This window comes from Gorilla gorilla, chromosome 4 (assembly GCF_029281585.2).
Source record: "Gorilla gorilla gorilla isolate KB3781 chromosome 4, NHGRI_mGorGor1-v2.1_pri, whole genome shotgun sequence".
NCBI lineage: Eukaryota > Metazoa > Chordata > Mammalia > Primates > Hominidae > Gorilla > Gorilla gorilla.
The window spans coordinates 13,246,845-13,259,211 of record NC_073228.2 but is presented as its reverse complement, the minus strand read 5'-3'; the positions used below and the strand labels follow the sequence as shown (position 1 = coordinate 13,259,211).

At 47.6% G+C, this 12,367-nt stretch overlaps 1 protein-coding gene across 3 annotated transcripts in view; it reads right to left on the bottom strand.

Moving 5' to 3' along the window:
- Positions 1 to 12,367, bottom strand: part of CYTH1 (cytohesin 1) — a 106,832-nt gene that overhangs the window by 42,657 nt on the left and 51,808 nt on the right. The window contains exon 1 of one of the 3 annotated variants that reach the window (XM_063706050.1): positions 5,358 to 5,733. The exons of the other annotated variants lie outside the window; for them this stretch is intronic. The gene's annotated coding sequence lies outside the window, so the exon portion shown is untranslated. Of the gene's footprint in view, positions 1 to 5,357; positions 5,734 to 12,367 lie in introns of those variants that run through there. 3 annotated transcript variants of the gene reach the window in all.

The window sequence follows — 12,367 nt, the reverse complement described above, 5'->3', positions numbered from 1 at the left end:
TGCCAGGGAGGCGGTGTGCCAGGGAGGCGGCTGAACCCCTTGCTCTTTAAAAGAATGGCCACTGGGGAGGGCAGCAGGTTGTCCCTGCCAGCAGCCTGAGCACAATGGAGACAAACCAGAGGGGGAGCCGCCCTGACACACCACCCGGTCGCTCGCCCTCCTGGCCCATTGCCAGAGGGGCACCCAGAATCCATGCCCACAAAGGTTAATCTGCAAGGTGTCCGGCTGGCAGTCAGGGGGACGGTCCAGCATCAGCCCCATCACCGTTCTTTCCAGGGCTCCAATTTAATGAAGGGGATTAAAGTGACAAAAACAACAAGGCGCTATTGTGCTTGGCTGTGAATAGGAAAGCCACACAAGGGAAGCTTTCATTTATTTATTTATTTAAATGTTGCTTTGCAGATTTTAACAGTCGGCAGAAACCCAGAGCTGAAATGGGTTCCAGCCAGTGGCATACAAAGGAGGACTGTCTTAAAGGGACAGAGCCCTCTTTCCAAGCCAGAGGACGATACATGAGCACATGGCGGGCTCTAGTCTAAAATCCTGCAACCCGCGCTCCACCGGCCACAGGCAGATGCTCGGGGATATGCCATAAAGTTCCATGGAAAACGCAGCTCTCTGACAGCAGGTTCTGCTTGGCAGACACATAGCAGCTGCCAGGACCACACTGTCCTAAATCCCTGTGGGTACCATCAAATGAACGTGTCCAAGGCATGCTTTAGGACCGAGATGTCTCTTTGAGGTCATCCAGCTAGCACCAGACCCCTCTGCCTAGCTTTAAAATACATCACTTGCCTTATTTTTTTCCACTATAATGATTAACCGCATCCTTCTTATAGCCTCTGCCTTTCAATGGATAAAAAGGTCCATATTTAAACCAACAACGCAGGGAAACATTTTATAAAGTAATTAAGGAGTGAGCCCTCATTTGCGGAGAAGGTAAATATACAAAAGGTAACTACCTTAGTCAGAGTTGCTCCCAGGCCAAGGAGGTCATTGCCATTTCCTTTTCATCCCCTCCAGCTGGCCTGCTGCCAACGGGTGCCCTCCTGCTAATCATGGCCACACCCCTTTACAGACCTGGAAGTTTCACAAACACTGAATACACACACACACACACACACACACGCTCCTTCTCTCTTAACCTTAAGCTCTGCCTAAAACAGCAGTGGCAGTAATGAAGTAAAGCACCCAGCTTTTCTACAGCCTCTACAGAAACTGCCACCTGCTCAGAGGAGAACAACTGGCTATTTACAAACCAGGCTTTGGGTTCAAAAGCGCGCATCTGGGAAACCATCTTGTTCCTCCAACCTCCAAAGATACAGTGATCATGGCGTGAGGGCTAAGAAACTCCAAATATCCTGAGCACCGGTTCCAGTATTCAGCACTTACTCGCCACATACCTGTGTCAATCCTACTAGTTAGACCTTAAACAAACCAGCGCGTTCACCTCCCTCTGCACTACCCTATGGGTGTAAGTCACTTTGTCTCCCAGAAAATCCCAGTGACTTATAATTTGAAAAACTTCAAAATACTGGAAACAACTCAGGCTTCGGAGACATACCATTGTTCAACAAACTGCTAATTTCTCTGGGCCTCAGTTTTGTCCTGCTGTAAAATGGCACTGCAGTTATTAGCACTGTTGTGAGGAATGCGTGATGGAAAAGATAAAGCTGTGAGCACAAATAGGTGCCCAACAAATGCCAAATGTCTTTCCTTTATCTGCATACCCAATTCATCTTCCTCTTTTGCTTCTTTCTAACAATGTCATCATTGACGCATTCAGCCTGCATTTACTGCTTGCCTACTAGGTGGAAGGCAGCGGGGGTACAACACTGAAGAGACAGATCTGGTTCCTTCCGGCAGGAGCAGCAGTCCCTGGAAGCATCCACTGAGAAGGTGATGACTCCAGGTGTGCGTGTTAACGAGGGATCATGCACAAGGCTGTATGAATCCACAGCATGGGTGCCTCACCCAACTTCTGGGACGGATCCGGGGACTGCCACTCTACAGGGAGTGGTCTTGGGTCCTAAGCCTAGCTTGGGGCCACACTCACCAGCTGGATGACCCTGGGCAAGTTACTTCGGCTATCTGTGCCTCAAAGCAAACAGTAAGCTAAGAGGTTGCTTCCTGAGCAGAGTACTGTTTAAAGTGACTACAGCTTTTATATCACTTGGGGAACATACAAATGACCCACAATAATACAAAATCTGGTAAGTTAAAAACTATAGGATAAGAAGGCAGTGCTGTGAGGCATGGCTAACAACTGCAGGTAAGGCAGCAAACAAGAAAAAAAAAAAAAAACAGTCGAGGAGTCAAAGATAAAGTTCTTACAGATCATTACTGTAAGTGGAGAATGGGTTGGTTTAGGGGAACTTTTTTCCCCTCACTGAGAAAAGTAATTTTCAACTTTCACAAAACTCCATGCTGACATTACAAATATGTGGGGTCAGATCTTTAAGGCAGGGATAAGAATGCAACCAAAATCCAGTGTATCTTTCAGGTAAAATGTAACGGAAGAGAGATGTAAAGCAAACAGTTGTAATGATACCAGGATTTTACTGGAAGCCTGAAATTTTGAGACAGTCCTCAGGATAAATGTTAGGATCAGAGGATGAAGAAAGATGGATGTAGGCAAAGGGGTGTGACTAGAGCAGGAGGCCCAGGTGACACTTTCTGCCAATAATACACTGAAGAGTTCACACCTTCACACAGTCTATCTACTTTGGGAAACCAATTAAGTTTCCCACTCACTGAGTCAGAAACACAGTAATACTTTTCAAACTTAGTACCTTAAAAAGGAAGGAAATTCTGATGTATGCTACAACACGGATGAACCTGGAGGACATTAAGCCAGTTGCAAAAGGGCAAATACTGAAGGATTCCACTGATAAGAGGCCCCTGGAGTAGTCAAACTACCATAGAGACAGACAGTGGGATGGATGCTGCCAGGGGCTGGGGAGAGGGGGAATGGGAGAGTGAAGGTTTAATGGCGGGTTTCAGTTTTGCAAGATGAAAAAGTTCTAGAGACTGGATTGTACAATAATATGAATGTATGAATGTACTACTGAACTTAACAGGCTGAAGATGGTATATTTTTTGTTATATGTATTTTACCACCATTAAAAATAAAGGCCTGGCATGGTGGCTCATGCCTATAATACCCCCGGCACTTTGATTTGTTTTTTTGTTTGTTTTTGAGATGGAGTCTTGCTCTGTCACCCAGGCTGGAGTGTACTGCCGCAACCTCAGCTCACCGCAACCTCTGCCTCCTGGGTTCATGCAATTCTCCTGCCTCAGCCTCCCCAGTAGATAGTACTACAGGCGCCTGCCACCACGCCCAGCTAATTTTTGTATTTTTAGTAGAGACGGGGTTTCACCATGTTGGCCAGGCTGGTCTCGAACTCCTGACCTCAGGTGATCAGCCTGCTTCAGCCTCCCAAAGTGCTGGAATTACAGGCGTGAGCCATCGCACCCAGCCATCCCCAGCACTTTGAGAGGCTGAGGGAGGGAGATGGCTTGAGCTCAGGAGTTTGAGACCAGCCTGGGTGACATGGCAAAACCTCATCTCTACAAAAAATACAAAAGTTAGCCACGTGCGGTGGCACGCACTTGTAGTCCCAGCTACTTAGGAGGCTGAGGTGCGAGGACCGCGTTAAGCCCTGGAATGTGGAGGTTGCAGTGAGCCCAGGTTGCACCACTGCATCCAGCCTGGGCGACAGAGAAAGACCCTCTCTCAAAAAAATAAAAATATAAAATAAACAAAAATTTCACAGCATATTCTAACTTCTCTGTCTGCTCACCTTAGCTCCTTTCCCAAGAAACTATGATTTGACTTTTGCGTAGTGCATTTTAAAGTAAGTATCTCACCACCAATTTGCAGCCTAAGAGATTTGTTAAAAGAATTTACAACTGGGTGTGGTGGCTCACGCCTGTAATCCCAGCAGTTTGGGAGGCCGAGGCTGGTGGATCACTTGAGGTAAGGAGTTCGAGACCAGCCTGACCAACATGGTGAAACCCCATCTCTACCAAAAATATACAAAATTAGCCAGGCATGATAGCAGGTATCTGTAATCCCAGCTACTTGGGAGGCTGAGGCAGGAGAATCGCTTGAATCTGGGAGGTGGAGGGTGCAGCGAGCCGAGATCGCGCCATTGCACTCCAGCCTGGGCAACAAGAGCAAAACTCCATCTCAAAAAACAAAAAAGTAAGGTATCAAAAAATTTAATTTAATAAATCCTAGAACTCAAAGACTTAGCTTGCATTTCAAGGTAGTAACAGAACCTAAGTGACAAAATTTTATCCTACGAATTTGGTTTAGAAAAATAAAGTTAACATCCGCTTTCAATAAAAGCTAAAAACTAGAAAACAACCATTTTAAGAACCTTAACTTTTTCTAAAAGCTCACAGTGACAACACCTGATATAGTTGACATAGCTGGGGTTTCCCAGCAGCTTCTTTCTAGGACTCCACTGCTGTTTCGAAAGGATCCCAGGGACTGGGCGCAGAGCTCCACAAGGAAGAACCATTTTCTAGCCCTAGCCTCCTTGAGCCAAGTGGCCTGCTCCTTCACTCCCAGGGAAAGCCTGGAGTTCCCTCTTCCTCCAAACAAGCCAAATCAGCTTGCTCGCCCCTCCTCCCAAGGGGGCAGGCTCCTGTCCCCTGGGTGAAGCTGCCACTCCCCGTGCCTGCCAGCTGCAACCACTGTCAGCTTGCACAGCTGGGCCACCACACCCCTTCCGTGTCCAAAAGAGAGGCTTGGTGGCTTGGAAGTCAATTCTCTCTCACTTTACCCTCAGTGGCTCAGATCTGTTTGTTTGCTAGCCCTTTGTAATGCTCTGAATTTTTCTGTACATTGAAATATTCTCCCTCAGTCTGACAGCTGGAAAGGACCCCTAGCATTAAATGCGACGTACAATTCCAACTCCTTTTCTATGTGTATTGATGGAAAGAGGACTACTCGTGCCCAGGAAAGGTTCCCAAGTCCTTACTGAGTAAAACAAACTCCACGGGTGGCGGGCCTAGAGGGGAGATCACCCTGAATCTGTCCCTCTGCTTTCTGCCCCCCTATTTCAAACCTCATGGAAGCTGGACCAAGGAAATTGACTACTGGCATGGTCCTAAGTCTCAGGCTTAGAAGAAACGACACTGAATGCCTGGATACCTATCCAAAAGTGTAGTGGAAAAACCTTCAGAGGAGAGCACAGAATGCAGACCCAAAGGACAGACACGCAGAGAGACAGCCACGCACACATCAGCTCCTACTGCTGGCTGCTGGGTGGGAGAGGCAGGCAGGCAGCAACGCATAATGGGAAATCTGCTGACAGGGCTCCACACGCCATCCACCAGCCTCTTACCCACGGTGAGTCCCCTCTCCTGCGGCCCCAGTGTCCTGGCCAGCCCTGGGCAGCAACATCAAAGCCTCGGCAGGTCACAGCTCTCCACGTCAGAGGCCATGGTGGCTCCGTGCAGCGACCCCACAGTACCAGGCTGCCGGGAGCTCCCACAGCTGTAGGTGCAGGGAGAGCCGGAGCAAGGACAGCATGTGTGCGCCAGCACAGCAGGGGTAGAGAAGAAGGTGTCCAGAGAAAACAAAAGCTGAGAGCACCGGCCCTGCAGGTGGAAACTCGCTGGGCCCGGTGGGGAAGGCTGGCGCAGAGCGCAGAGATGGACGCGCAGAGCTGCAGCCGTAGCAGACGCTCCGAGTGTGTGCTGCTCCGCTCCTCCAGGCTCATTTCCATGAATGCAGTCACAGCCAGCCCCTCCTACTATCCCCCATTCCCGGCCTCCCGGGGGGGAGGGGAGGCACCACAAGCATTTGCGCACAGGCTGCACTTGCTTTCCTCTCTCCCTCAGAAGCAAAAGCCTAATGCCTGCTTTCACTGCAAGAATGCCAACCTTACTCCAGATGCCCTCTCCTTACTGCATGGATAAACAAGAGACTGGATCTAGGGGGTGGATGTTCTGTCACCCCAAAGGCACAAGCCTAGTCCTTCCCACTGCCCCGCATCAGGTCAGCAGGCAAAGTGGCACTGACCAGACTGCTCCAACACCGTCCTGGAGGGGCTTCAGGAGGAGTATCCTTTGCTCCCTTCCTCCAGGGATCCCATGCCCTCCACTTCCACGAGGGACACTCCAGCCTTTTTACCAAGAAGGACTCGCCTCCTACTCAGTACACTCGCAGCCACCAATGGTTATTTCTTCACCAGAGGCTGTGGCATCGCCTTTGAGGACACTTGCCTATTATCAGGTTGGAATGTCAGGCAAGTGAACCTTGGGGATGATAATACAAGATGGCTGGTGACAAATATGGCTACAGCCTGAGGATAGCAGCTCTCAAACCTCAGAGGGCATGAGAATCACCAAGGGCACCTGTTAAACACGCAGATTTGGGACCCCAGTCCCAAAAGCATGAACTCCAGAGACCCAGGCCCCTAAGTCATACAGAATACACGGTTACTGCAGACCACACACAGCTTTTGACTAAGAAGGGAGGAGATATTTTTTAAACAATTCTAAAATAACCAAGGAGAGAAAGTAAAAGGGAAATTACTGTGCTAGAGCAGGGTTCTTCAGTCTGGGCATTACTGGCACAGGGAGCAGGTCACTCGTTGTGGTGGGGGCTTCCCTGTGCATTGCAGGGTGCTTAGCTGCGTCCCTGGCCTCTACCCACTAGGTGCCAGCAGCACCCCCATCCCAATTCCCCACAACCAGGTTTGACAACCAAAAATGTCTCCAGGCATTGCTGAATGTCCCCTGCGGGGCAAAACTGCCCTGGTTAAGAACCATTGCTCTAGATAAACAATGGAAGAGGGGGTGGGAATCCTAAAAACCCTCCCATACCCTCCCTCCTTTCCAGTCTCCTGCCATTAGGAAATCAGTCATGGAAGGCACCCGCCCCACTGCAAGCCCTGCCTCCACTGCCACGCCATGGGGGTTGGGCTGGCTGGGGAATGCAAACAGACGTCCTCATCACCAGGCAGTGCCACCAGGCCTGACCCAAATACCCTGGCTCTGCGCTGCATCTTGTCTTTCAAGGAACAGCCATAGTGTGAACAATTTTCTTTTAGTGTCAAGAGAGTAGTACTCATTTAAAAGAATCATACTAAGTCCATGAAAAACAAATTCTAAAATTCTACATTCTACAAAATGTATATTGAGAGTCCCAGTGCAACACGTCCCTGGGCCCCTGTCTTCCTCCTTCTCACTGTCTAGTAAGCCATCCCACCTCTCCTCCCAGTCCAAGGAAGATTCCACTTTCCCTGGATCCACCAGAGTACTCAGTTACATCTCTTTGCTTCTTTCTTCTTGTTCAGAAGCTCATCCTCGCCATCCGTCGAGTCTTACCTCCTACAGGGAGAAGTCAGATTCCTCCAGCCATGCTCCCTGCTCAGTTTACACATATTAACCATCACCTGATGACCTTCTTTATCACTTGGTAAATAACCAGGTGATAAATTACATGATACAAACAAACTCAGAGAAGACAGCCTGGACTATCCACGCTGGTTATCTACCACCATGTTTCCTAGGGATTTCATGTGAAATTAAGCTCTTGCTTTTCAGTAATATCTTGTACTGTAAATATTCTCATAGCACTTTTCACAGTCCTAAGGGCTGTCTTATTTTGAGGTGACATCACTGGTTTTTACACAAATACACATATACACATACACACTCTCTTCAGGGACTGAAAGAGCCCAGCAGGTGAGTTCTGACCCGTGACTCTCTATAGAAGACTCAGTCATCATGTGCAAGGCTCACTATGACTCTCTCTTTAACATGGCCAGCTTCCACTACGCCGAAAGAGTGGATCACAGCCGGGGTTTACCTGTGGTGTGTGAACCTAGGCAAAGGCTTTAGCTTGACCCAGGCCAGAGACTGCAGGTGGCAAAAACCTGCACTTTCAGTTAATTCTAGGCACAGACAACATGAGAAAAGGATGTCAGTGGACAAAGAAGTTACAAGAAAAGCTGCAACCAAGAAGTCTGCAGTGTGGCCCTCCTCATATCTGAACAAAACAGATGCCACAATATATACCGCACAATCAAGCTTATGAAACCACAGCCATCAGAGAGAATCACAGGAAACGACTGGCCACAGAATAGGAATCTCAGGACCAACAGAGAACATGAACGTTTTAAAAAATAATTTCTCAGACTCATAATTCCACAGTCTTTTTTTTTTTTTTTTGAGACGGTGTCTTGCTCTGTCACCCAGGCTGGAGTGCAGTGGCGCAATCTCGGCTCACTGCAAGCTCTGTCTCCCAGGTTCACGCCATTCTCCTGCCTCAGTCTCCCTAGCAGCTGGGACTACAGGCACCCGCCACCACGCCTGGCTAATTTTTTTGTATTTTTAGTAGAGACAGGTTTTCACCATTAGCCAGGATGGTCTCGATCTCCTGACCTTGTGATCTGCCCGCCTCAGCCTCCCAAAGTGCTAGGATTACAGGCGTGAGCCACCGCGCCCGGCCTCAACAATCTTTTAAAAAGTTCACTGCATGGAAACGAGGCCCCCTGTCAGTTACTGTGGAAGACACAATGCTGAAAAGACATGGTTTCGGCCCTCCAAGAGCTCATGTGTTACTATTCCTTTTAAAGAAAAAAGAAACAGGCAGCCCGTAAATGTCAAATAAATGCTGTCTGCAAGGTGCTATGCGGAGTGGGGGTCAGAGAAGAGCAGGGCCCAGGTTAGACCAAGACGGTTCCACGCGAGAGCCTGGGAGAGGGCAGTCCAGGCAGAGGTGGAAAGGGCAACACAAGGGACAGAGTCTGGAAGAGCAAGTTCCAGGCAGACTGTGGTGCCTTTGAATTTGACACCGAGACAGGTGGATTCTATTCTGCTGTTGAGTTGGGCGAGAGATAAAGAAAGAAGCTCTTCTGGAAGAGCAAGAAGTGGCAGCCAGGCGCCATGAGAAAGAAAAGGGACTGGAAGCTTTGCGTAGTCTTCACTGCACCACGGTCTGCACTTCTGTTCAGAAGCGGTAGCAAAGAAATAAGTGGTTTTTTGCCCTACTCCAACTCACACCTTCAACTACCATCCTTATCCAGCACTAATTCCCCAACCCGCTACTGACTTCCCATCCTCTTTCCAGTTCTCTCTCTCAGGCGCAAGGACAGCTGCAACCAGAAAGTGACCCTCTGACAAGCGTGCAAGGGCAATGTGCATCAATCATTTTATTTCTAAAGCGGAAAATGAGGCGCAAGGAACACATTCAAATCTCGCAGTTTCATCAGCATCCCAAACCCACGAATTCACAATGCTGCTCAAAGGTCCTCTCTGCCCATGAGGCGTCCCCAAACCCCTAATCACCTGGGCCACAGGCTCCAGGCACCAGACATGATAAGCATAAAGCTTTTAGGCGAGTCAGCATTCTCAATCTCCCCTCCTTCTGTGTCCCATGAAAACAGAGGCCTGGGTTTTTTTTTACTTTTTTCTTTAAACTCTATTCCACCCCTTACACTTAAAAATGCCTCATTGTTCTTTAGTAAATGCTAGGAGCATAAAATCTTCTTCAAAGAAGCAAAAACTGGCATCTGTTCCTGCTCTGAGAAGTCCTTGAAGATCTCTTGAAAGGAAGGTCATTTCTACCTGCACCTCAAAATAGAAACAAACTGGCTCCCTGTTCCAGACATCACCCTTACCAGAGTTGCCCCGAGTCCGGGTTTGCAAAAGTCTGGGAGAGGTGCAAGAAGGAGCTGACTAGGGCACCAGCCTTCCAAGTCACGGGCAGGCCCAGGATACTGGCCCCCTGCCTCCACCTACCAGCAGGGCAAGGCTGGAGCAGGCACGGCCGACCCAAGCCTCCTGGCCAGCGCATGCTTCTGGTGCCAACTCAGTGTGCTAGGAGGGCAGGCTTCTTCTCTGTCTTGGCTGCTCTCATGAGGCTGCTCTTGGACCGTCCCCTATCTCCTGCCCATGCAGGGGGCAGAACTGTAGGAGGAAGAAAGACGAGACCTGTGGCAGGGGCAGCCAAGGAGAGCAGTGAGGAGGAGCAGAAGGCAGGCCAAGCTCTGCACCTTTGAGATCCAGGGCAGCACACCCACTCCAGAACTAGCTGAAGAGGTGCTGACCCGTGAGAGGGCAGTGAGTCCCTGATATCATGAAGGTGTCCTATGGCCTCCCTCCACGACAAATGGATGCCCACCTCTAGGTGGCACGATATAGTTGGTTTCTCTGGACAAACTCTATTCTATCCCAAACACTGGTAAATCCTCCCCAAGCCAGGCTGGTTCCTGCAGCAGGGCCAGCCTCTCATCTAGACAGGAAAAAGAAACATGGAAAACAAAGGGGACCTGAGCAAAGGTAGAAAGACCCCAGTAATCAAAGTTCTCGTACATACACCACGATGTTTAAAAACATTATTTACGCCGGGTGCAGTGGCTCACTCCTGTAATTCCAGCACTTTTGGGGGCCGAGGTGGGTGGATCACTTGAGGTCAGGAGTTCAAGACCAGCCTGACCAACATGGTGAAACCCCATCTCTACTAAAAATACAAAATTATCCAGGTGTGGTGGCACATGCCTGTAATCCCAGCTACTTGGGAGGCTGGTATTACAGGAGAATCACTTGAACCAGGGAGGCAGAGGTTGCAGTGAGCCAAGACCACGCCATTGCACTCCAGCCTGGGTAACGAGAGCGAAACTCCATCTCAAAAAAAAAAAAAAAAAAATTATTTACATTACCAACATGATGTTTACAGAAATATAATAAAAAGGATATTAAACTTCACATGGGAGATATGAGAATAGTCAGAAAAATATGAAAGGGAGAAAGGGTAACGTGAGGGTGTAGCTACCTGAGATTAAAGCACGTGAGGCTTTGGTAATTGAAACTGCAACAGAAGAAAAAGACCAGAAAACAAACTCAAGAAATACTGAAACACACAGGTAGCACTTTGAATTGGTAAAGAAAAATGGGATTATTCAGTCAAGGGTGCTGGGCAAATAAATAGCCAGCTAGCCATTTGGGATAAAACTAAGCTGAAATGAATTCTAGCTTAATCAAAGATGTTAATGTAAAATAAAACCTGAATAATTCTAGAATAGAGCATGAATTAGTATCGTCATAATATTGGTGAGTCTGTTCATTTGCGACATGAAAATGAAAAGCTTCTGAGTGAAAAATAATATCCCATAAGCCAAAAGGTAAACAACTAGGACAATAAATTCACAAAACATATGACAAAGGGTTAATATCTTTTTTTAAATTAATTAACTTATTATTTTTAGAGAGAGGGTCTCACTCTGTACCCAGGCTGGAGTGCAGTGGTGTGATCATAGCTCACTGCAGCCTCAAACTCCTGGCCTCAAGTGATACTCCCACCTCAGCCTCCAGAATAGCTGGGACTATAAGTATGTGCCACACCTGGCTAGGGTTAATTTATTTAAGTCACAAAGAAAGCAGCATAAAAATTAGTAAAGCAAAGATGAATACAATGAGCAAAGGATATAAAAGACAGATTACAAAAAGAGAAATACAAATGGTCACACAGAAAAAGATGCTCACAGTCACTATGTGTTTAATGCAAATTAAAACATGAATAACATACCATTTTCCATTAGTCTGGCAGGAATCAGAATGCCAGATGAGACGAAATACTGTCAAGGGAGTGGGCTACACAGGCAGTCTCCCGTGCTTCTGGGAGAGTGTAAACTGGTACAACCTTTGGCACTAGCAAAACATAGAGAGCACACACCTTTTGATTTGATTTGAATCACACTTATGAATTTGATTCTTAAATTCCACTTAAGAGTGGATATGCTCCCCAAATTCCAAAAATGTTAAACTACCTAAAAACTATTTGGTAATTTAAAAGAATGAGGTGATTTGTAAATGCTAACATGAAAAGATCTCTAAGACACATCTGGTGAAACAGGATGGCACAGAATACCTTCTCACAAGTAACACCTATGCTCGCTAAACACACAGGGAGCTTCTGAGAAGGACACACTTGAAACTGCTAGCAGGAATCACCTTTCAAAGCAAGGACTGTGGAAAGAGAGTGGGGGAGGCCTGGACTCTTCCTCTTCTGCCTATCTGTATATCTGGATCCACAACTAACACAAAATTTGATGTTGAAGTTTTTATTCAAAGAAAATACAGAAATGCCCCCAGCCACTTATATTTGCTCAGACTGGCCCAATATTTCTATTATAGAAGAAACATCCTTGGATTCTGTTTTAATGCCCATGAAGTGCCTGTTGTAACTACACCCATTCTGCTGTGATTTCGTATGTGGTCTCTCGTCTGAATTCTGTGACTCAGAATCCCAATTCTTCACAGAAAACACAAAGGGAAAGAGACTTTAGACACCAGAAGGAAAGGCGTCAATAGTCACTGACTAGGCCGGAAGCGGTGTCTCACG